This window comes from Cyanistes caeruleus, chromosome 22 (genome assembly GCF_971803275.1).
Source record: "Cyanistes caeruleus chromosome 22, bCyaCae1.hap1.1, whole genome shotgun sequence".
NCBI classification, from domain to species: domain Eukaryota; kingdom Metazoa; phylum Chordata; class Aves; order Passeriformes; family Paridae; genus Cyanistes; species Cyanistes caeruleus.
In genome coordinates this window covers 3,050,892-3,072,695 of record NC_141722.1, presented here as the reverse complement: position 1 = coordinate 3,072,695, position 21,804 = coordinate 3,050,892, and the positions used below count along the sequence as shown (strand labels likewise).

The 21,804-nt window shown below is 39.6% G+C and overlaps 1 protein-coding gene and 2 long non-coding RNA genes across 3 annotated transcripts in view; 1 reads left to right on the top strand and 2 right to left on the bottom strand.

Annotated features, from left to right (window-relative positions):
• KAZN (kazrin, periplakin interacting protein) overlaps positions 1-21,804 on the bottom strand; it is a 207,076-nt gene that overhangs the window by 161,417 nt on the left and 23,855 nt on the right. The window lies entirely within an intron of this gene.
• LOC147649530 (uncharacterized) lies at positions 1,577-4,183 on the bottom strand. The gene is made up of 2 exons (XR_015278760.1): positions 3,807-4,183; positions 1,577-2,411 (listed from the first exon to the last, which is right to left on the bottom strand). It is a non-coding gene; the product is annotated as an uncharacterized LOC147649530 (long non-coding RNA).
• LOC111938734 (uncharacterized) lies at positions 4,228-18,319 on the top strand. Its single transcript, XR_015278759.1, has 4 exons — positions 4,228-4,349; positions 14,294-14,366; positions 17,331-17,373; positions 18,124-18,319. It is a non-coding gene; the product is annotated as an uncharacterized LOC111938734 (long non-coding RNA).

The following is a 21,804-nucleotide window of genomic DNA, read 5'->3' as shown; positions in this document are numbered from 1 at the left end:
CAAACCAAAATAAAGCACCAGATCTGTCACATCAGAAAAATGTTAATGGTTCTGAGACTTCAATAAAGTCATGAAAAACTGGCAACCTGCAAATTTCTCCCTGCATGTGTCTGTGTTTGTTCATAGATAAAAGATGGAGAATACTGTTAATTTCCTTGGGATCTGCCTTCTTGAGCAGCTCTGCTGCTTAAAACCTTGGATGTGACACTAACAAAACGCTGGGCTTAGCAATTCTATCTTAGGAAAAACCCCTTTATTGGCAGAGCATTAGAAAAAGCTGAAATTCAAACAGTGGAAACACAGGTTGATAAACCTCAGCTGAGCACGGCGGATCAGGGGGTCAAGTTTTATCAAGCACTCACACAAACCCAGCTGTCTCAGGGAGCCTGGGAGGGGGATTTGGTTCCTGCTGGAAGATAAAGGTGATGCTGAGGACCACACCAGATGCTCCATCTGCACCGGCCCTGGCGGCGGAGCCCCCGCGCAGCTTTTGACTGATAATTGTTTTATTCCCACGTTCCCTCCTCATCCATTCCCATCCATCCACAGAAACAGCAGCAATTCCTTTGGAAGACTGAGAAATCCACGCCTTTTTTATTCATCTAAAACATTTGACTCATGGGATGATGTCACCTGTGGATGTACAGTACCCTGGATATTTTGGATTAGTTGCTATTTGTGCAATTTTGTGGTTCCAGTGTCCATTGCTGCTTGATTTGAACTTGTATCATTGCAGCCAATATCCCCAATCCTATTTATGTGGAATAAAAATAACTATCTAGAAAATAAAGATAAAATGAGACTATATTCAGCATTTAATAACCCTGACACGATTATATCTTTGAAGCAAAATCTTCACATTCACACTTCTTCAGTGTGTCATTTATTTTTATGGGCCTAGAACTGAATAATCTCCACCTAAAATAAAGCAGATTTTTTTCAGACCAGTGTTTAAACTTGTTATTTCTGTAAACTACATCTATAAAATGTGGCAAAAGAGTGTATTTTTCCTAAATAATATTATCCTGTCATCAGTTTTTTCTGTATCCACAGCTTCAGACTCAATGTTCCCTGTAGGTAAGAACGAGTCATGCAAGCAGCAGATTTAGAAGTTGTGCCAGGGAATAACAGGAAAAAATTTCTTCACATGAAGGGTGGTCAGGCACTGGAAGAGGCTGTCCAGGAAAGTGGTGGAGTCATCATCCCTGGAAATATTCAAAGTTGATCCTGTGCCCACACAGGAAATGTGCCAAACTCTTCTGTGTTGGTTTTCTTTCACTGAAAATCCCACAAGTTTTTTAAGGGCATGCCAATTTTTTCCTTTAGAGAACATGCAAGTCCTGATGATGTTAAAGCACATCCTCCTCCAGTGTTAGGGATGGAATTTTAACAGGGCTCTGTGGGCACTTCCCATTTCTTTTCAGTCATGTTGTTTTCATTCCACCTGAGCATGATCATTGGTCAAAACTGTGACATTTTCAGCAAAAAAAACCCCAAACAAGTAGGGCATTCAATAGTAATTACTGAGTATTCAAATGTTTGCCTCAGCTGGAATCGTTATTTCTTATTTATTAAGTTTTCTAGATGTTCCTGTGAAGGAGCTTTTGGCTCTGATGTGTCCAATGGGATGGGCAGTGGGAAAGCAGCATCTCCTCCCTTTTTTTGTGTAGGGAAGCCTCAGGTGACACTGAGTGGATTTTTCTTCCTGACTAGGGAGAAATAATTCATTTCTAAATTTCCCTACTAGCAGAAAACAATGTCTTCTTTATTCTGAGTTCCCTGACTTCTGTGATTTAGCTTTGAACCTTGACTTCACAGCTGAGCGATTTCATACCTAAATCACTCACTCTGTATTTGTAAACTTTCCTTGTGGCATTTATTTCAGGAATTTGAAAGCAGTGAAAACCCCAAATATCCCTGTAGACAGGGATAACATACATTGCATTAACCTCCTTTCCTCTTTCACCTGTAGCCTGTGCAGCAGGATTTTTTGGCAAAGCAATGAAATGGATAAAGGACAAGAGGAGTAGGTGTCACCAGTTTGGGGAAGCAGGATTTTTTGGCAAAGCAATGAAATGAATGAAGGACAAGAGGAGTAGCTGTCCCCAGTTTGGGGAAGCAGGATTTTTTGGCAAAGCAATGAAATGAATGAAGGACAAGAGGAGTAGCTGTAACCAGTTTGGGGAAGCAGGATTTTTTGGCAAAGCAATGAAATGAATGAAGGACAAGAGGAGTAGCTGTAACCAGTTTGGGGAAGCAGGATTTTGCAGGCAGCACTTGGAAGGGCTGGGATTTTCCAGCAGCTGTGTCCCTGTGCCAGGATGAGATCACTGCAGGAGCGAGGCAGATGAAGCCACAGCAGCAGCACAGCAGGAGATGTTTAAAAGCCTCCCTCTTCTCTGTGACATGGACTATTAGGTAAATAGAAAAGGTTCTGATTAAAACATTCAAAACCCCCTGAAGCGCCTCAGGGACTGGTTTTGTTTTGAAACCCACCCTCAGTTCCTGGGATCCTGATGTAACCGAGGCATTTCAGTGTCTAACTTGCTTTTCAGGATGGAGCTTAAATACTCCTGAAGGGGCAGCTCAAGGCACCTCCAGCCCTGGGTGGGACATGCCCCAAAATGTGTCACAAGGAAATCATTGAGCTGCTGCCCTCCCAGCCTGACAATCCCTGGGGACCACACATCCTCCAGCCTCTCTGCTCCATCCTGAGCAGCTCCAGCTTCCTTTCCCTTGCTGGCAGTGAGAATGACACAGTTTCTGAGAGCCTTTCATCTTCCTGAGGCTCCTGTGTAAACCTGTGTAAACCTCAACATTTGCATTTAAAGTTCATTCTCCTGTTACTAACCCAGCCCATCGCTCTGCTCCCCAGCAGCTGCCCAAGGAAACAACCATTCTCTTTGGCACAGAATTTTGATGGATGAAGGGTAAGCACTTAATTTTGACACTTGATTGACAGAAAGTGTCCCTGCTAATTATGGCCAAAAGAAAGAAGAGAGAAAAGCGATAATACAGTTCCATCAACTAATTTTGGTGTCATGTTGAGGGTGACTGGAGACCACACAGTGCAACACATTTATTTACTCTATTTCTTATAAAGTCAGGGTGAGATCCTGTCTCCAAGCACTGCACCAAGTCTGCTCAATTTCAATACCAGTGCAAAATAGTGCTGTGTAAATAAGAAGCAAGCCCTGAATAGCTCCAGCTGCACCAAGGCCACCTCTGCTCTCAGGTCTTTGGTGGAATTCATCCTTATCAGTGCCAGCACATCAGAATGACATGTCTCTCCTCTGAATTGCTTTTTCCCAATTTCTCACAGTGATTCCAGAAGCCAGCCTGACATGGGGCTGGGTGAATGCTGGGCTCCAGACACCTGAGGGATTTCTCTGCCAGCCCAGGGAAGGGAAAAGCTCAGGGAAACCTGAGCATAAGGAGCACCCCTGGTCTTTAGAAACCCCATCTTCATCTCCACTGTCCTGCATTTTCCTTCCACCCACGCATCAGAAATAAGGAAGAGGGACTACATTGCTTGCTTGGTGTCAGATCTGGAGCAAACACTGGGACAAACTCCATCCCTGCAAACCAGGGATGGATCAGACCTGTACAAATTTACAAATTTACGTACAAAATCCTTACAAATTTACTTGTTCCCTTACAATGCCAGACCAAGAGAGGATGGTGGCTCAAGGAAACTCCCACAACAGAGGCATCTGGTTTCATCCCTAGGGATTTCTGCACCCCATTAAAAAGAAAATGACCCCAAACCCGTTTCCTGCCTCCGTGCTGAGGCAGAGTTCCCTCACCTGAGCATCGCTCTCTGCTCTTCTTTCCAGCTTTGCCATGGCAACGAGAAAACTGCATATTACCAGTGTAAAACAGACGGGTTATGCTTTTAAATTGTCTCTGTGTCTCTAGCCAGGTGATGATATCTCCTGGATACGAGGCATTTAGGACCAGGAATACGCTGCAGCACAGCCAGCCCCAGACAGCAAATACATAATGGACTGCCAAGGGCAGGAGGGGGTTCATGACTTCACAAAACGAGGGCTAAAGTGGGCAGAAAACAGGGGAAATTGGATTCCCTCTTCATTTTGCCGAGGGCTGAGCCAGGCAAGCTGAGAGCAGACCCTGCTCTGGACAAACACGAGCGTTTCCATCAGGGAGGAACTCGCCAAACTGCGAAAGGACATTCGGAGCCAAGCCAGGGTTTCTTAGCAACAGCATCACACACAGGACCATTAACTCCCAATTGCTCCCAGCTAAATCCTGGCCTGGGAGAACCTTCCGACGCTGATAGCCCGAGCTGAAACGTGCTTTGTTCAGCCTGATCAAAGGGAAAATCAAAGGTAGCCAGTGAAAAGCAAAGACTATAAATGACTGCGTTTTGGGGAGGTTCCTCTGGGTATCCCAGAGGTGCTGGAGCTGCAGCTGGCTCTTAGGCTGTGGAGAGCTGCAGTGGCAGGTCCACAGCTGCCTCAGCTGGAGCAGCTCTTGCTGATCTGCTGCAGGATCAGTTTGGCCAAGAAAGCAATGAAAGAGCAGCTCATAAAACAGACACAAAAAGCAGAACACAGAGACTCAGAGGGCGAGCAGTGATTCACATATTACAGCAGTTTGATTTGCTCTGGCAAAGTGCTTCGTATTTGTGGGGCTCCACTGACTCATTTCACTGCCACAACTCCTGATTTAGGTGGGCACAGGAGCTCCAACAACAGCCAGAGCAGAGCAGGTGGCCAACAGGCTCCTCCTGCTGCCCTTTCAACACCATTTCTATTCTATTCTATTCTATTCTATTCTATTCTATTCTATTCTATTCTATTCTATTCTATTCTATTCTATTCTATTCTATTCTATTCTATTCTATTCTATTCTATTCTATTCTATTCTATTCTATTCTATTCTATTCTATTCTATTCTATTCTATTCTATTCATTTCTATTCTATTCTATTCTATTCTATTCTATTCATTTCTATTCATTTCTATTCATTTCTATTCATTTCTATATATTTCTATTCTATTCCATTCCATTCCATTCCATTCCATTCCATTCCATTCCATTTTATATATTTCTATATATTTCTATTCTGATGGTAGCAGATATCAACGGTGACTTTATTTCAGCCCAAAGCAGCTCTTTATTTTCTCCTAGCCCAACAGCTAGGAACAGCTCTGATTTGGTTTTGGGAAGCTGCAGCTGAGCTCAGACTGAAAACATCATGGTGAGAATCAAAGTGTGTACTTTTACCACATTTCAAAGACAATTTTAAGACACTCTCAGGGAGGTGGGAGACAGATTCTGTTTGAACCATTCCAGAGCTGGAATGTGTGGAGCTGGTGACACTGTGCTCACACAGAAAGCACAAACACACCCAGGATATCTCTCTGTAGTATTTTAAACATCACATTTTCACAGTCTAGTCTGACTACACATATTCTTCATGTTTCTCATTAAAAGGGCCCTTCTGCTGCTGATCACTGAGTTATCATCAGAGCTTATGAAGTTTATGTGAGAAAAAGGCAAGATAAATACATTTGTAGGGTCTCTCAGTGCGCTGTGAAGTTCCCTCCCTTTAAAATTCAGCTCATTTTGGGTTGTCTGTGCTAATTTTTAGGACTCAGCTCTTGTTCCTCCTTTGAGACAAAAGGGAAACCTGTCCCAGATGCAGTTTTCATTCATCTGTGACACACAGATGTTACTTTCATCCTGAGACAAAGACCCCTTCTAAAATTTTGCTGTGATTCCGATACATTTCTCTGTATTAACACCTTCCAAAGTAAGCAGCTTAAAATTACACTTCAAAATCCTCCCACAGGTATTTTGACAAGAATAAAGGATAGATTTAAATCTACAAAATAACACACAGCAGAGGAGTAGCCGTGGTCAAGGAGTAATTTGCTGGCACAATCTCCAGCACCATCTGCCTAAAGCATCTTCAGGTGCCAATTTTGATGCTGAGGTCCACTGGATCCAGCAGGTTCGTTCCTCAGCTGAGGAGCAAATCCTTCCAATCCCTTTTGTAATTTGCATGAGAAATCAGGATGATAAACTCCTTAATAACGCCAGCAGATAGCACACACTGAACTGGAGGAGATACAGGTTTCTTTAATGAAAAGAACACGAGGTTTATCATGTTTTTGCTATTAAACTCTGACGAGATTAGGCTAATGAAAAGCAAAAGCAGCCTCTCTCCCCACAGGATTGCTCCTCAGCCTCAGAAGTGTTTGCAGTGAGGACATCAGACATCTTCTCCTGGGTTTTCCTCCTTGTGTGACAAGCACAGCGCTGCCACCACCATAAATTAACACTGAGGTGTAAGACCTCAATCTTTCGGCTTCTTCCACAGCCTCCTCTTGTTACTCTTTGTAATGGCTTTTATTTATATGTTAAAATAAATAATTATAATTTAAATATAAATAATTATAATTTAAATATAAATAAGGATAAAGGAGAATTGCACTCACAAGGCTTCTTTTTTTTTTTTTTTTCCCCGCATCTTAAATCCCCCAATAGCTCCCATCCTGGGAAGAGCTTTCATTAGTGCATATTTCCATAGCAAGATGAAAGAAGTGTTGAGGTTAAAGTTTTCCCTGGAAAAGAAGATGATCTCCAGCTGTTAATGCCATTATGTTCCTATTCATTAGCATCTCTGGAAGCTGACAAATATGTTCTTAATGACATTTTTTCCCCCTTAATGCTTTTTAAAGTATTTTTCCCTTACTGCAGTGCTAATAAGGTGTAAAAGTCCTGTCCTGAAACCATTCACAGTACCACAGCTCACGCTCTGCTGCGGTTTTAATGGGAAAATTTTCTAACAAATGCAAATTAAACAAAGTATTTAGTGGTACTCAGAGTCAACATGTTCTCACATTAAAACTTTCCCCGACCTATTTAGTCAAGATTTAACTTGCAATGTGGTTTAAATAAAAATGTAGAGGTGAGTTTCAATAAGAACTTTGCTTGTATTCAGGTAGTTTTCACTGCCACAACTCAGCTGCTAAAGGTTTTTTATATATATATATATATAAAAAATATAAGTGTGTGTATGTGTGTGTGTATTTATATATATATATTATATTATATATGTATATAATATAATATATAAATATATAATTCTTGTATATTATATATAGAATATAAAATATAAAATATAATATATAATATATAATATATAATATAAAAGATATAATGTATCATGTATCATGTATCATGTATAATGAATAATATTATATATCATATATTATATATTATATATTATATATTATATATTATATATTATATAATATATATTTTTATATATTACATTATATATAATATATTGTAAATGTGAATATACAATAATATAATATAATATATTGTAAATCTATTAAATTTTTAAATATATATTTTATATATATAATATAAATATATATATATAAAATAAAACCAACTGTATGGGCTGCAGCACTATTGGCCATGTGGAGCAGCACTCAGATTGAAGCAACTCTAATTAATATTTCTTCTGCATTTGGTTGCAAAAGAATCAATTCTATAAATGTGCTTTGAAGGAATCCACCAAACACCACGGTTTCCTCTGTCGTTCTCTAACAAATCAATGATCTTGGGATTGAAATAAATCTTTTTGTACATTCTGGACAGTTTCATAATTTAGAGGCAGATTCCAGCAGGAAAGCCTTGCATCAACACAGCTGTTGGGGGAAGATGGATGTTAGCACAATGTCAAATCTAATCAGGAATGACACACTGCTGTTATTTGATTCTGCTTATCAAAATTATTTATCTCCAATTGTTACTTTTTGCAAATTGCTGTAAGGTGGAACATTTGTCAGTACTATCAGTGAGGGAGAAGCGTGATTACACACAATTTCTCCACCTCCAGACCATTCAAGCAAGTGCTTATTTTAATTCTTTGTAAGTACAGCATTTGAAAGTACATTTAAGTGTTTTGCTGAAGTGGGTTCTGGATAGTGATAAATGAATCATTATGAGGACAAATTACCCAAACTGGGTCATAATCGACCATGCAAACTCCAGAAGTGGAGTGGGGAAGCTGCGAGTGACTCACCAGCAATAACAGGGAAGAGACTGATTAGTGCAAATGAATACAAAGGGCAAATGTGCAGCTATTCAGAATATAATTTGAAGAGTTCACAGGTCTCCCTGACCTCGAATGGGTCTTAAAATGGTTTGAGGAAATCTAGGAAAAACAAAGATTACTGATCCCCATTTTGCAAATCTGTGTGGGCAGCGCAATTGGGGCTGGGAAATATCCCAGGAACCACCAGGCAGGGAGAAAGGTGCAGGAATAGGGGAATTTGCAACAATAATAATGATTACAATAAAAACAAACACTCCTTGCTTAGCACACGAGCTCCAGGGAAGGATTCCCTGTCCTGTGCATCTTTAGGGTCCCCAGAGAGAGGGAAACAAAAGGTAAGAACACAAAATAAAAGTGCAGATGCTCCTTATGCCAGTTATTCCCCAAGTTTAAATTACCTCAAATGAGGCTTTTCATGAAAAAATGACCCTGCAGGACAGACCACACTGCAGCTCCCCTCACTGCCCATGGGTTTGGCCATCCATGGATGTGTGATACCAAGCAGGACAACCCTCTGCTCTGCTCCTGCACTGAAACCTCCCTGACTCCTGGCAAACTTTCATTTTGGCTGGTTTTCAGCAAAGGAAAGCTCAGAATCACAGAATCACAGAATGACTGGGTTGGAAGAGACCTTCAAGATCATCGAGTCCAACCCAGACCTAACACTTCAATTAAATCATTCAATTAAAACATCCAATTAAATCACCAAGTGCCACATCCAGTCTTTTTTTTTAACACATCCAGGGATGGTGACTCCAGCACCTCCCCAGGCAGACCATTCTCATATATTTTATATATATTTTATTTTATTTATAAATTTTATATATTTTATCACTCTTTCCATGAAGAACTTTTTCCTAATGTCCAGCCTAAATTTCCCTTGGTGCAGTTTAAGGCTGTGTCCTCTCGTTCTGCTGCCTGCTCAGATCCCAGGCCAAGCTAATCCTGCTTCACTTGGAAACAAGAGGAGAAGCATCACCCTGGCTGCACCTTTGGGTTTGACATCTGCCTGATGGGTGAGGGCCTCTTGTGGCTTCCCACACAGTCCAGATGTGCCAGCCCCCACATCTGGCTCCCACTGATGGCCAGCGAGGTTTGGAGCTCTGCACAGCCCCGAGCTCAGGCTGGGGGAGGATGTTGTCACAATAACCTCGAGAAATGAAACAGAGCAGCAGCTCCAGAGACAAAGCCTTTCATCCCAGCCCTTCCCTAATCACACAGAGAGATGACACAAAGTTTCAGACAGAGGAATTAATTAGTGTTATCCAGCTCCATTTAATGTGGCTGTTGCTTTCTGTTGATAAGGAACAAACAATAAGATTTTGCCTTTCTTGAGGAAGCCTCCAGCCTGTTTTCCTCTGGTTCCTCCTACACATTGCTTTTACTCGAACAGAAGTATCTGATATTTTTTATTTGATGGGGTAAAATAATAAACATGAGATGAAAAAGGAGAAGGACACCCTTTTGGCTGGAAATCTGAGAATGTAGCTTCATTGTTCTTCCAACTTTATCTTCTGAAGTTGCCTCAAATGAAAAAAAAAAAGAAAGGCAGGAGAAATGATGAATTCATACAAAGCACTACAATGGGCTTAATCCAAATTCAGGTTCCTTTTATACTGAGTATCACAAATTTCTGATATTTTCCCTCAGTTGCTTGCATAAATTCTCATATGTTTTAATTAATTATGGGACTTCCATGAGGCACTGAAATGGGAAAACAGCATAGGGGAAATACTCTCCTCTGGTTAAACTGGTGCAAACCCAGAGATTATTTCTTGATTGGTGGGTTATGATATTCCAGGATACATAGCAGGGTGCAAAGTGCAGGATATTATATTATAATTTCAGGCAATACAACCCATACTAACTAACTCCTACACCTTTGAGGTCAAACAAGCTGAAGTAGCCTAAAATTGCCTTATCATTAATGCATTTTTGTGCATAAGAAATTAAAGAGAATTGGAGGTATTTTTGTTTTAAACAAAGGGCTGCCAACCTGGAAGGGAAATAAAGAAAGAAATTCAGCTCTGAATTAACATTTGTGTAGGCCAAGGACTGACCTCTTCATCTGCCAAGGCTGCTGTGTGTAACAATGAGCAAGGAACAGGCACACTGGAATTATTCATGAAAGGATCTTTAACTGGGGGAGAGGAACTTTCTTATAACTTCATGCTTTGATCATTAAATTCCAACAAAAATGAATAAATGAGCACAGGTGGAGCTGAGCACCAGCTCTGGTGGGGCAGCTGGAGGGCAGGACATAATTCTGCATTTGGGAAGAAGTGGAGAGGATGTGTTCAGAGCAGAGAGCAGCAAAGCTCCAGCAGCAGCAGGGCAGACTGTGCTGCCCTTTTCCAGACAGGAGGGCGAGGTTCCTGCTGGAAATTCAGCGTGGAGGGGTCGATTGGGCTGGCTCCAGCCAAATTTGGGACCCAGGACAGCACAGGTGTTGAGTCCAGCCTACAAACCTGGCACAAGTGTTCACCCTGTGTGTGATATTCAGAGGGCAGTGATGCAGCCTGTGAAAAATGAAGTTCATTCTCCTGATAAATTTTTAAAAGGTTTAATATAAACAAAAGGACAATAGGGGACAAAGATAATAAAGCAAAGGGTTAAAATGGATGGGTGCTTGGCTCTCTGCCTAGAGCACACCTGGTGTCTTGGAAACACCATTTATATAGTATTTTGCTGCATGGATTTCATGCATATTCAAATTTTCCCAGGAACTATTTTGCATGGCCACACCTTGGATCTGCCTTTTTTAGAGCATGTGCATTTCTTGGCCTTGCAGTGTTGATTTCTCTCTTATCATCTTTAATTTGGGCCTTGGCTCCTTCTTCCACAGGCACTGAGGGTTGAGAGCAGCCTGGGCCTCATCATCTGCTCACTGCAGTTATCCAGCCTGCTCAGGCAGGACCTGGACCTGACACCCAAAATTCTTCTGACCTATGCTGAAATCCCAGCTAACAGCAGGAGAAAAAGACCTAGCAACAGCTATTCTAACATTATACACACAACATTCATTTAATAATTGCGACAATATCGCGATATGTGTTTATAACAATCCTGAGGGACACTGGATTAACACACACATTGCTCACACTCCTGCTCTGCTGACCCACAAAGCACCAGTGCCTGGGGATCAGCTCCCAAATCTTCATCACCCTAGAGCCAGCAGGACTGCACCAACCTGAGTTTCAGTCCCCAGCACAGAGGGGAGGAGCTCAAAGGGACGTGCTTCTCCTTTCATTTATTTATTAAATAATTTATTAATTCTTTTTATTCAATTAAATTAGAATTAATTTATTAATAATTTAATTTAAATTTAATTTAATTAATTTATTATTTAATAAATGCATTCTTAATAATTATTAATTATTATCATTACTATTTACAAATTAATTTATTCAATAATAAAATAAACAAATCCTTAATACAGTAGCAATTATTAATTATTATTAATTCAATTTATTAATCATTTAATATTATTAATGTTATTGAATAAATTATCCTCATCATTTATTAAATTTATTAAAATTATATAATTTTAAAATTTTAAATTTAATTTAAATTTTAAAAATAACTTAAAACTTTTTAATTTCATTTAAATTTTAAAAATAATTTTTAACTTAAATTTCGTTTAAATTTTAAAAATAACTTTCAACTTTTAAATTTCATTTAAATTTTAAAAATCATTTTTAATTTATTACATTTATTGCATTATATTAAATGTATTAAATTCATTTTTATTACATTTATTTGAGCTGCTCTCGGTGCCTGTGGCGATATTTGGGCTGAGCCTGTGGTGGATTGAAGCCACTCCAGAGGTTTTCTCCTTTCTGCAGAGGATGTGCTGCCCTTTGGAGTGAGAGATCAGGAACAGCATCCTCCATCCCCTGCCACTCACACAGAATTCATTTACTTCAAGGAAAGAAGTGCTGGCACTCGCAGCAATGTCACTTCTTTCCTTCCTTTCTGCATTGTTGGGCTCTGTGGGTTGGGTGGAGGTTTTTTGGGGTTTTTTTTGGGGGGTTTTTTTCCCCCATCTCTTTGATTTCTTGCCTTGTAAGCCCTTGACCCCTTGGAAATAAAAGAAACAAAGGCACCACATCCAGGCATGGAGATAAGGCTGGAGCTCAGAGGGAATGGGGAAGGAATTGACAGATGAGAATCTTCTCAAAGAAAGAACCAGCTTCACTAAAGGTCAGGGATGCAGGGCAGGTTCCCCCACCAGAATTTCCCAGCAGCTCCTGTGAGGAGGATCCCCCACATTCAGGATGGGTTCAGCTGGGTTCCCCCCAAAAGAGGAGCAGTGATATTCCTCTGTGAACCACCTCAAAGTTCAGAGGAATCAGTGTGCACTGCCCCTTTCCCTGATCTCATGGCAGGGTAGGCAGCATACAGTAAAAACCAAAGTAAAGAAGAATAAAATACAGTTTAGGGGAATTTTCTGCTGTTACTCTGCACATTCTTGTGTTATTTTTGTGAAAGCTGAGGATCTGGCTCTGTGGGTATCTCTAACACCCATTTCCACTCAGAAGGGTGTTTTTCTTGACCCTGTTCCTTGATGGTTGGGATTTTTTCGTGCCCAAGCGCATTGTTTAGCTAATGTGCTCCTTGCCAAATTTAGTGAGTTTGCTCTGAGCTTCAACCCTTCAAGTCATGCTTTCTGTTAATTTTTCTCACAAGCCTTTCTGCTAACAGCATTCTTCAGTCTCCTAATAAATCACATTTATTAAACAGCAGTAAGAACCCACTTTAGGTTCCTAAGCACCTCCTCTAGCAGTGAGAGCAAGCAGACGCCCAGAATCTTGTTTCTTTTACTTTTCCAAACAACATACCAAAGGCCTGACACCTTTTTATAGCATCAGTGTGACCTCCCTCACTTCCCCCGAGGAGTGACTTCATCCCTAAGCAATGCCAGGGGCTGTGGATGCTCCGAGCACGAGGCTTCAGCAGTGCATTAAAATGTAATATTCCACGGGCTCTGATTTATGGGCTGTCACTTAGGGCAAAGCATCGTGCATCTTAATTGGCTGCTCCTTTCCAGCTACTTGGTTTGTTTGGGAGATGAGAAATTTTGCACCCACCATAAATTTTCATGGAAAGACAGGTTTTTGAAAGGCAAAGGAGTTAAAAATGTAAAAACGGAGCAGCCAGAGCTGAGCCTGTAACAGTCTCGCGGTGAAACGCATGAGGATGTATCATAGGAAATAATTATGCAGTTTTCTTTGCTCGATTTACAAGTTCCAGGGCTTTCCCTGATGGGATCAACTCTATGAGTTCATAGAAAAAATCAAACCCACACCTTTGCAGCAGCCCCAGGGAGCTCAGTGACAGCAGATCTCCAAACGCTTCACGGTCACGGAGATTATTGGCTAATTACAAAAATCCGCCACAGATCCACTGACAAATTTTAAAAAGCTTCAACTTTTGATTTGCCTCACGTCTGACAGGGAACATGTCACCTTCAGGGTATAAGATCCTCAAAACCCTTCAATCAGACAGAAACACTGTGTGTGCTGGCAGTGTCCCTCCTTGAGGAGACTTTAATCTTCTTCAGCCGCATGGATTTTCAGTTAAAAACTATAGATCTGAAATTACAAACTCTGTCTGGATCAAAGGAATGCTTGTCCAACATGAGCAGAAAGGAGTTAATTGTACAGATGATGGGCCCATGAGTCAATTACAGGGCTGTTAATTACAGATTTATGCTCAAATCCCATTTCCAACCCATCCTGTGGATAAATTACGAAGGTTGTGTTTTCCGTGACCCTTCTCCAGACACTTTGGAATTTTTCTGTATCTCCACAACAACAACCATCCCTCACCTGGGGTGGGTCACACCACCACCGAGCCTGGCTTGGCTGAGACCATCAGTTTTTGGGGTGAAACAGCAGAATTGGGGTTTTTTTTGTGCTGGCTTGGGCAATCCCCAGCACTCATCTCCCCACCACACACCTTCTGCTGGTTTTTCCAAGCCTCGCAGCACCCGGCTGAGCTGGAGAAGTTGTTTCTGACTGTCTGCCCTCTGACACATCGATTTCTCCACAGCTTTATCCCTCTGCCTTGTCCGATGACTTCATGCAACCCAAACATTTCTTGTGTATTGATTTAGTCTCTCTGTTGGGCTATTTGATTTTTTTTTTTTTTTGTTTGGTCGCTTAATCCTTAAAATATTGATATTTTTCAGGCTGGCAGCCAAATGAAACCTTTGGAGACACATGAAGTACATATTAAGAGTCTCATTGCCCAATAAATTAAAGGTACAAATTATACAACCAAATCTGATGAGCATGTCATTACAGATGACACATTTTGGCACCACAGTGCTTTACAAAAGAGACTTATTTCCATTTATTCTTGGGTGGAATTTAAAATTCCAATCAGCAGAACCACAGAAGGGGATTATGTTACCTTGGACTTGAATTCAATTGTATTTTTAATTCTATTAAAACTCCAAGCTTGCACAATAAAATAATTGTGTGTATTTGATTAGGATCTTAATGACATGTTTGCCTATTACTGCAGCTGTTTTAAAACTTAAATAAGCTTTCTATCCCTTGGAAAATTCTGGGAAACAAGATGGTATTTATAATATTGAACAGAAGTTTAAATGCAGAAGACACTAAAGGGAATAGAACAATCCTGACACAAAGACATGATTTTCTCAGCATTTTGTCAGAGTCCTAGTGAAGAAAACAGAAATTAACTGATACATACCAAAACTACACTTGACCTCTGAAACCTGTGGTGGTCAGTTTAATTAGCCCATTAAAAATTAAATATTAATATCAGCTTGATCAGGCTCACAGTTTGCTGTGTCTGGAAACACTTTGGGAGAGGTGGCAGATCTGGAAGGGCCCTGCAATGGCACATTTTGTGACAATAAATAGCTTTTGGCCTGGCTGGATGATCCCAAAGCAGTTTGTGAGACTGCTGTTATTTTGAGGATATTATTATAGCCCCAGAGGGTGTCTGGGGGATGCTTAACTGGGGTTGTTGACCCAGCAGAGTTCTGCTCTCCAGCACAGAGTGATGCCAGTGCACATGGCTGCTTCCCATGCAAAATTCATTGGGAACAAGGGAGAAATTAACTCCTTTCTTTCATTGCTTTGTGTCTACTTGAGTGCTGCCAAAGAGCAAAATAAGGGAAGTTGTGCCTGTGTGTGTCTGGTGTGTGTGAATCTGCATCCTGAGATGTCAGGGAGGAAATAACTAATATTAAAATATATTAATTATTTATCAAAATAATATACTTGTATATTACTTATAGAATTATTTATATAATTTATATAATTTATATAATATATATTTTAAATACACATATATTTATAATATTTATATCATATAATAATAATATTATTTATTTATAATATCTATATCATATAATAATATTATTTATATAATATACAATTATTAATTATATAATAATTAATAAATATTAATATATTTATATAAAATAAATATATAAATAAAAATATAATAATAAATATGTAATAAATAAATAAATAAAAATATAATAATAAATATGTAATAAATAAATAAATAAATAAATTATATCATAAATAAGTAATGTAATATGTAATGTAAATATATAATAACAATATATCATCTGCAATAATAATATCTGCATCCTGAGATATCTGGGAGGAAATAACTAACATTAAAATATATTAATTGTTTTTTAAAATAATATACTTGTATATTATTTATATAATTATTTATATAATTTAGATAATTTATATTATATCTATTTTAAATATACATATTTAAATAATATTCATATAATGTATCATTATTAATTATCTAATAATTAATAAATATTATTATATTTATATAATATAATAATAACTATATAAAATAAATAGATAATAATGAGTAATAAATAAATATGTAATGCATGTAATTAATAAATATGTAATGTAATATGTAACGCAAATATATAATAACAATATATTATAATCATTATATATACACATACTTCTATAATATTTATATAATGTATCATTATTAAATAATGACTGCTTCAAGTCCTGGGATGCTGCAAACCTGGCACATGGCATCCTGGAAAAAGAGATTTATACTGTCTCAAGACTAAAAGATGTGGCTTTAGAGGGTCTATTCTATCTTCTGTCTTTAAAACCCAAAGCCTTGGCAAAATCTGAGAGTTCACAACAGCTGAGGAAGCGAGTCCAGCACTGTTTAAATCCTCTCCCCTGGGCTCTCAGCACTGGAAAATGAAGCCCTGATGCAGGTAAAGCTCAGCTTACTAAAGCTGAGTACCTAAAGGACCTCCTAGAGCTACAGTTCATATTCAGAGAGTATTTAGTGCACACATCATCAATTTAAGATGAAATATTGAGTAGTGCTTGCCAAAACTCACGGTGGGGAGTGGTCATATAAATTTCTATAAGGGTAGATGAATGTGCAAAGCCCAGTCTCTAATTCCAGCAGATTTCAAGGAAATGCAGCCAAAAAGTGTAGTCTTACTTGTAGAAATGTTATTTTCACAACAACTCTATCACCTCTGAGGGCTCCTGCTCTTCTCTGGCTTTCTCAGGTAAGCCCTCAATTCCTTTTCTCCATTCTAGTTTTAGAGACAGAGAAAGAAAATCTAAATAAATGAACTTTGTGTTTTAAAAGCTTAACAAAGGTTCAGGGTCACTCCTTGGTCTGTGTAGATACATCAGTCACTGAGGTTTAATAACTCAGATTCTGGGGTAGATAGTATTTAAAGTCAGAGAAACCCAACAGACATAAATCCTCATCAAGTCAAACTGTCCTATTTTCTTTCTGCCACACAGAGTTTTGCTCAAACAGGGTTGAGGGTTTTTTTTCACAACACAGCCTCAGCAAGAAAATCACTTCCATTGCCTCTGCCATATCTCCAGACTTCTTAATTTTATTTTTATATTTATATATTTATGTAAAAGTATATCTTTCTTGGTTTTAAGATTATTTAAATTTTAATACTTTTATTAAATATGCTTTATATTTTATATATTTATACTTTATATTTATATTAAGTATATTATTGATTATATTATTGATTATATTATTGATTATATTATTGATCATATTATTGATTATATTATTATTTATATTATTGATTATATTATTTATATTATGGATTATATTATTATTTATATTATTATTTTTATTATTATTTATATTATTAGTTTTATTATTATATTTTTTATTTATTTATAATTTTTATTCCCTCCTAGGAAATAAGTCATCAGAAATGTGAGGAAAGATGTTCCAGAGCAGGTAATTCACAAAGCAAAGTCTTCAGTATCACAACTCAAAAATGAATTTAAAAACATCAAACCCCAACCAGTGTCAGTTCAGAACCAACACCAGGGTGATTCAGCACAATGCAATAAATAAACTGACCCAAAACCAGTCACCCATCTTCCCCATCCTCAGCAAAGCAAGGGAAGACACAAAGACAAGCAGGGTTTGAACAGCAAAACAACCTGGAGCACTCACACCAATTTTAAGGGGATTAAGTAAAGCTCTCTCCTCCAGAGACATCCACAGAAACTTCCCCAGGTTGGAGGGATACACTATGAAAAGCAATTTCATTTCTTCCTTGGCATTTATAAGTAATAAAGGCAGCACCTGGCAGTTTCCAGAAACAACTGTAAGGTTTTGCAAGGATATTTCTGGGATATATGACCAGCACTCTCCTTTATCATTTATTTCTGCTCCTTTAGCTCCCAGCCTGCAAAAACAACTTCAACAAGTATTTTAAATTATTATGGCAAAAAGGTCCAGGTAGGAGCAGCCTGATCTAGTGGAAGGTGTCCCCATGGCAGGGGCTGGGACAAGATGGAATTTATGTTCCCTTCCAGCCTTTCTGATTCTGAAACTTTTGATTCATGTCCATGTAGGATTCCTCACAAAGACCACAACCAGAAGTTATCCCCTCCACCTGAACTGGCACCAACAGATCAGCCTCTAATATCTTTATAATATCTAATATAATATCTAATACCTTTATTCTTTTTTCCCCAGTGTGTTTCTAATGAAGCCATCACTGCAAATCTGGTCACCATGATTACTGAGAATCCACTCCCATGACGAGAGGACTGTCCCATTAACCCCCTGACTCTCACAGGAGGAATGAAAGCAGCAGGATGGACCTAATCTCTCACCACCCAGATGTCTGATGGCTTTAACTGGCTTTAATTACAGCTTAATTACAGTTACATTGAGCAATACTTGAGATGGTCTTTGGCTGGCAGATGTATTTATTCAGCTATTAACTATTAGAATTTCAATCTGTTCCATTTCACAGATTGCTGTGATATTAAGAAGAATTAAGCATCCCATTAATAGCACCCAATAGTAGGTGGATAACAAGGATGGCTCCGCTTGCAGCAGGATCTCAAGATAAAGAAAATAGAAAACTTCCTACAAGATGAAACTCTGCCATTTGTTTTCCTGGTTCTTGACTGTACTTTTGTCGTTGCTCTTGAGAACACAGCCTGGTTTTGCTAAAATAGAGATGTTTCCTCTTCCAGAGTATTTTTATTTTAAGGAAGCAAAAGCGAAGGGTGCAGGAGCAGAATTGCAGACTGGGATTTGGATGTGTGAGAGAAGCAGCAGTTTGCTTACCAGCACACAGGGGGTTCTGAGTGATGGAAAGGCAGCAAGAGGAAAACATCTGCCCCTGGTTTGGTAGGAGCCTGTCTCTGCAGGCAGCTCTCCCACATCTCAGCCCAGGTCCACACCCGTGGGACAATTCCTCTTCTTCCTGTGTTCAGTCAGAAATCCGACCACGCCACTTATTTAACTTTGGATGTGCTTATTCCAGCCTTGCTCCTGGGGCAGGTTTTCCCAGATTTTCCAAGGCACTGCCAATCTGCTCAGCTCTGCTCCTGCAGACAAGCTCAGCCAGCACTCCCCGAAATCCCACCCGGGGCGAGGGATGCGACCAAGGACTGTCATCCCCTGAGCTCCTCTGACCCGGTGCCATCGCCCAGGGCTGCTCCAGCCCCTCTCCAGGAGACAAGTGCCATTTGAAAAATTGCTGTGCTGTCCCTCTGAAATGAAAGTTCCTTCCAGAGTTTTCTGTAACAAACAGCAGAGGGGATGGACGCGGCGCTGGTGAGCGGAGCCAGCTCCTGAGGAACACCTGGGGCTGAAGGAGAACATCCAGCAGGAAGAGCTCCCTTCTCACATTGGGACTGCTTCTCTCAACTCCTCTACTCTTGGGAACAACCAGCAGAGTCATCCAGAGGGAATTTGGAGCAGAAATGTAATTTAGCCCGAGTGCCCTGTGTTCAGGAGAAGCCTGGGAAGAGGAGCTTTGACACCCAGCTCTGACCTCCTGCCTTCTACAGCGCTCACCAGCAACTTGCAGGACACTGAATCCACTTTTCCCCCTCTTCTTTCAGATTTTGAGCTTGTGGAGTCCTGGAGCTGAGAGCCTCCCAGCACACTGCAGCTCTGGACCACCTGTAGGAACCCAGAAATGGAGAAATGTTCTCCAAAAATGTATTCATCACTGACAGAAAGGCTTCTAAATATCCCTGGGTAAACCAGGATTTGTAAAAAAATAAATAGAAAGCAGTAGAATGTTTAGTATGTCACTGAAGTCAAAAACAGAGATTTTAGAGTGTTTAATACATGGAGTAAAGATGGAGGAAGAAGGGTGTTGTTCTTAGCTCTCCTCCTTCCTTCTTCTCCATGTTTCTGCATGTTTTAGGAGCACAAAAAGTGATTGGTTGAAAGTTAGTCCCAGTTTTAATTATGTAATTAGATATAGAAAACTTATTTGTTAATTTATGAAAACAATACAGGTGTCTATTGTTAATTGGGTGAAAATGGATATAAAGATGAAACAGCCTGGTGGTTCAGGGCCATTTTGTGCCTTCAGAGCCCAAAGTGAGCCAGGTTATGATGATTTCAGCTTGTGCAGAAGGGTCTGGGGAAGACCTGCCAAGTTTTGTGATAACATCCTAATAAACACAAGAAACAAGATCCTAACGAGCTTTGGAGTTTTGTTCTGACCCAGAGAACTGAGATGAACAGAACTCCCCATGAAGGAGCATCCCAAAGGAGCTCAGCTCAGAGGAGACTGAGAAATCCATTTTGAGAAGTGCAGCATCAACTTCCACCACCCACACTGCCTCTGCCACAGAGCACATGAAGGAATTCTATCTGGGATATAAAAGAGAGGTGCCCCCATTTAGAACCATCACACACCTGATGTTAGGGGAAAAAAAAAACATTTGCAAGCATCTGGATGCTTAAACAAGCACCAGAGAAAGTTCATTAATATAGAAATTGAAGTTAATTAACTAACTGATGGTCTCTTTTCCATTCACTTTAGAGGATTCTGCATCCTTCCCTTGGTCTGCTGGCTGGCTTTATTCAGCTCCAGTTGCTATATCAAAGTGATATATTCTGCTTACAGATTCAAGGCAAAGCCCATTTATCTATTACAGAAGGAGAATGGATTTACATTTAAATGGCTGTTCTTCATGTATCTAATAACTCAGCTGAGTAATCAAAGAAGTACAATCTAAGCAGGAGCCTCTCTGTGTTTGGCATTAATAAAGCCTCTAAGATTCCTCCACACATTCCTCCCAATTTATTTATTCCAACAAAATGGGAAAGCTGTCGTTCCCCAGCTGCAATCAGCCAGAGAGAAGGTTAGTTGGGAATTAACAGGCTGCTTGCTTAGGCTCACACTTCAGTTAAAAATTCAGGCTCCACAGGAGAGCAAGGAATTACCATGGTGCATGGACTTTCATTCCTTTAAAAAAAGTAAATAAATAATGCTTCAAAGGTGTGAAGAGAACTTTGGCAACAAAGCTGTGGCCACTGAGAGCAGCAGGTGTTGTGGGTTCACTGAATTCAGTGAGAAATTGCAAGGATTGAGCTGGCCAGATCCAAGCAAAACAATTTGCAAAGTGAAACACATTTGGAATAGGAAAAGGCCGATAGGAAATAAAATTCAAAATTATGGTAATCAACTTTTTAATTCCTTTTCCTTGGGCTACACTCGAATTATCTAAACATATGCAGAAGAAATCTGTGTATGCATTAAAAAGCAAGTAACTATAGTTGATCCAAAACCATCTTCCCAATGAATGGCTTGAAAATCACAGAACTTGCTATTAAATTTTGGGTTATAGAGATTTCAGTGGCGACTTGACCCCAAACACCAATCAAAACCCAAGTCAAAGATGAGCAATAAGAAAGAAAACGCTTCTGAATGGAGACACAGAAACTCCACGCTCCCTGTCTCCATGATCTCCATGACTTTTCACTGCAGCAAAAAGTTCCAGGAGCTGAAGAGGTCTAAGGAAGCATTTAAATGAGGAGAGTTTGGAACTCAGCACATCCCTGCTGCTGTTTGACTGCAGGGACTGTGCAGCTCCCACCATGTTCACAGCAGATGGCCTAAATAAGGCTAATAAAGATACATTAATGTTTCTGTTGCCTTCCTTGTAAATAAGATTTCCCTGTGGGCTTACTAATTCATTAGCCACTTTCTCCACAGCTTCTGACCACAGATCACAGGGCTGTGTAGGAAATGTTTAAGGCTGTTGCACACATTCACCATCTTGTCCTTTCCCACAGCAAGGATTCTGCTCCAAGAATTCGGAATTCTAGGAGAAGCTGCAGACCTAAACAATGGTTTTGTTTGCTGCTGAGCTCCCAGAAAGTTTAGATTTAGAAACA